Source organism: Glossina fuscipes, unplaced genomic scaffold (genome assembly GCF_014805625.2).
Source record: "Glossina fuscipes isolate IAEA_lab_2018 unplaced genomic scaffold, Yale_Gfus_2 221, whole genome shotgun sequence".
In the NCBI taxonomy this organism is placed as follows: Eukaryota; Metazoa; Arthropoda; class Insecta; order Diptera; family Glossinidae; genus Glossina; species Glossina fuscipes.
Window position 1 is genome coordinate 259,229 of NW_023998564.1, and position 4,418 is coordinate 263,646.

Below are 4,418 nucleotides of genomic sequence, written 5' to 3' on the forward strand. Positions count from 1 at the left end.
TTGAAAATTCATAACCAAAAACTTGAACAACATAACCTACTTGCAGAAATTTGTGTGTTTAGCTTTGTTTGGCCGTATGTATAAATATTGTACATAATAAATTTATATTGGTTGGCATATAGTTCATAGATGCATGTATATACAGAAGGTGTACCGACTACTAATGAAATATGTTTCGAAGAACGATATAATAAATATTCGCTAGAACTTTGCTTGTTTTAGGGAGAGTTTAACATATGAGAATGATGTTTTCTTTCCGTTTTATGAATTGTTTAACGCGCTCAATATTAGTGTCTCCAGAGACGAAAACGACCATCACAGCCCAAGATTTTCTTCTTGTTTATATGCCATCGCTACAAACAACAAAGTCATATCGACAACCACAAACCGATGTCAGTCAGTCTTCATAGATTTTGTTATATATAAGAATTTACAAATTTTTTTCAATACAGAACATGTCTCAGTATCCCTTAGCAAATTATCGAAAAACGTTTGCCACAAATATGTGACGTCGAACTGTGATGAGCAAACGCTTGTTCACATGTATGTGCGCACGCGATGATTTGACGAAATCATTGATATCATCCTCAGAACGTCATATTATTGAATAATATGGCATTTTTTCTTTGGAGATGCCATAGTTGAAAACTGGACCGATTTCAAGCTAATTAAAAGAGCATCATATGGGTTGACCCATATTTTTTAATTCAACTTGATCATACTTGACAGTGCGTATTGTATGTTGTATAGGCTCTGGTGCCCTCGTTGGAATTCGGCCATCCATTTGAAAACCATTGCTCTTGATGAGGCGGAGCCCCCAGTGCATTTACCATCTCACTATGAATTTTTATGGCTTTCAGACCTTTTTTTACAAAGAATTTACTCACTGCACGGTTTTCAATTTTGTCCATTTTAAGATATAATCATTGCACGTTTACTCTTAAGTATACGTAATATAAAGAAACTTTAAAATGTAGTAAATTGCATAGTTCTTTCATTGCTTTCTTGTGCGAGGATCTTAGGTCAAAAAAAACGTAATCTTCGTTACAACAACGGCTATGATAGACTGATTGCACACTTGTTTCTGGTAATTTTCAGACACTTGTACACTTGTTTCTGGTAATTTTCAGACACTTGTACACTTGTCTCTGGTAATTTTCAGAGATACATATGCCACCGATGGTTTTGTCAGATATAACATGTCTATCTTTCTTCTCAGTAGTGAACCATCTACATGAAACAGTGCATAAAGTCAAAATCGCGAAGGAACTTTCCTCGACTTTCACTGAGTTGACGCCAGCAGACAAGCGATAATGAATGTTCATAAAAAATTTGACGTTTTTTCTGATAGTAAGTTAGCTGTGCTTCTAATAAATAAAAGACATGCAGATTATCAATGTGTGTTTGATATGCTTAGGATGTTACATGAATCTCAAGTGGATAACTGTCACCTTATTTGAATACCTGGTCACTGCGACTTTTTTTAAATTGAAAAAGCTGATTTTCAGGCAAAAATGATCATCAAATATGCTTCCATTGAAGCAATACGAGCAATTTGTAATCACGTCTTTCAATAACTAAATGACGAATTCAAAGAGATTGCTTGTGCCAATCCAATCGCGTTTTCTATAAAATAAATCGGACATTTAACTTTAAACCCTTATCAAAGGCTTCCTTTAATCAAAATTCTTTACAAACTCAATAGTGGTCACAGTTATGATAAAATACATTTAAAAATGATTTGTTCTATACCATGTAATATTTGTAAGATTTGTAATATCAGCGAGTGTGCTGAACATCTCATGTTCAGACATCACAGGCCTGATAGTAATAGAAGTTCTTTTCTTCTTTTCACATTATATGGTGGTCTCCTCGATCTTTTTGCAGCAAAAAACGATCGTTATATCTGTGAATTAACTTGGTTTATTAGGACAGCGAATTTATGTTTTTGATTTGCGATAATTGCTTTTTTTAACGTTTAAGCATAATTTTTCTCTAACATATTCTTTTTTCAGGCAAAGTTTGCAAAATTACTTTTACATCACCATGAGCAACTCAACAATTTACAATTACACATAACATGAACCCACGCCGTTCAAATTTGGTGCATTTACAGAGATTTAACGTTCATTTTCACTGCTTAGCAGAAAACTATTCAAAACTGCTCAAACTATGAACATATGATTAATTTCGTATTCTAAAGAATTAGGGTAAAAATTTTAGCGTGCCGCTGAAGCTCGCTGGGGTGGGGCTAGCAATGTAACAATCAAAGTCTCACGCACGCGATCCGGCCATAGATTTGAGTTGTGCTGGATTTGTCTTTGATGGCCTTAGCATATCATGACCGCAATTTTTTTGTTATTCATATATATTTCTTGTAAATAATTATGACTTTTGATTATCTAGACTTATAAGCCCCAAATCTTATTGGCTTAGTCCATTTTAACGCAATATCCAAAATCTTTAAAATCTTTAGCCTCGAAAAGATAATAAATTCTATTAATTCAAATTAAATTATGTTTACAATTGAATAGAATTGACTCCATATTTTAAGAAATTTCTCTTTAAAAACAAAATGATATAGATAAAATGCTTAAAAGCCACTTCATTTTATTTTCCTTTTACTCGAGATACTCGGAATAATAGGGAATAGTTTAATTATTTAATAAAATCATCTAAAAGTCAGAAATATATTTTTCAGCTTTACTACTTTAGGAACAGGAGAACTGTGTTTGAAAATAACTGAGGGTTACATTGAAAAGAATTCTGAAAAACTTGAGTGACGCTTCGGAGATCCCATGAAACTTATACGTAATTTATTAACTTTAAATTCTGAATTAACTTAAGCGTGTCGATATGTGAAATGCTTGTGCTAAATACTCTCCTGGCCGCAAAAGTGAATATCAATTTTATTTTCTCTATTGACTTTTTTTTTCAAATAAAGATGATAAGTATTAGAGTATAAGAGTTTCGGCCACAATCGAATGTAATTTTTCTGTTTATGTCCACATTACTTGCGGTACAGGAGAAAAATGGTAGTCTTAATCCTGCACATTTGGACTGCTAGGGTATTAGCCCTTCTAACAGTTCTACGAAACTCAATCTTGTAATCTTCTTGAAGGAAATACGTTTGATATTTTTGTCATAACTGCAGATTTTAATTGCGATTTATTTCATCTGAGTAACACCTTTAATGTTCAAGTTATGTGCCCCAGAAATGGCTTCTGTCGCAACCATAGTTAAACATGATTAAACATTTCAAAATTAAGCAGAATTTCGCAAAATATAATTTGGAAGATATCATAGCAAAAAGATTTATGTAAATATTTCTTACTTCAATAGCTGCCATAGAATCGGAGGAGCAGCAGAAATTACGATGGCAAGTAAAGTTAGAATTCGTGCAATGCCTAGCAAATCCCAACTATCTAAATTGTACGTTAATCGAAGCCAACAAGAATAAAAAAAAAATTTTAAAGCGTTTTTTAGTGATCTAATCGGCTTTCAGTGTCTACACTTTTTTGATCTTTTACAATACGAACATTTTCGGCGAGAAATTGTTAACTCCCAGTGTTGTAAATTTATCGATGATCATATCGCCATATCGCGGTTGCAACATTATACACAAAAACGTATTAAAATGTTCAATTGTTTGAATAGCACACAACTGAACGCAGCAACTTGTGGTGCCGAAATAAATGAAGCACAGCAACCATAAATGGCCGCCCAACAACCTGGTTCAAACTCAGCAACCGGCGTTAACATTCAGAATGGCAATACCCTGATTAATACTCAACAGGCTCAATTAGTTGGTTCGCAGCAACGGTCTTAGTAAATGAACGAAACTAATTCGGTGAATCTTGGTGGCGTCCTAGGTCCCTTATTGCAGAAAATGCAATAATTGTCTTTTTTGTTATGTTCTTGTATCTGTGTAGTTTTGTAAATATTGTCCTAAGGACCATCGAAATACGTTTATATATTACTTTAATTTGAAATAAAATATTTTAATATAAGATAGTAACGTATTTTGAATTGACTGTGTAGACTAAAATTTCGAGGGTTTTGCTTTAAATCCAGAAGAAAAATCTAACATGAATTTCGACGTTTAATATATCCTAGAAAAGTCATTAATATCTCTTCAATTTCTCTTGATTTGAGTACTTAAGTTCTTTTAAACCGTAACTCGCAGCCAAAAAAAAAAATAAAAAATTGACATTTTTGTTTTTTTTTCAGTTAACTTGAAATATAATGAATTCTTTAGCCATCAATGAATACACGCGAATTAAGAATACTGTTGTGTACCGACTCATTTTAATATTCAGCAACTATCCATTTCCCTTATTGATCACCGTCTCGTAAGTGAGAATCTCGCTTCTGTATAATACTGCCAAGCTGTTGACTCTGGTTTCTCGGACCACGCG

The 4,418-nt window shown here is 33.2% G+C and overlaps 1 pseudogene; it reads left to right on the forward strand.

Moving 5' to 3' along the window:
• The first annotated feature begins 1,736 nt into the window (after window positions 1–1,736).
• On the forward strand, window positions 1,737–3,829 carry LOC119642269 (annotated as a pseudogene).
• Window positions 3,830–4,418: the final 589 nt, after the last annotated feature.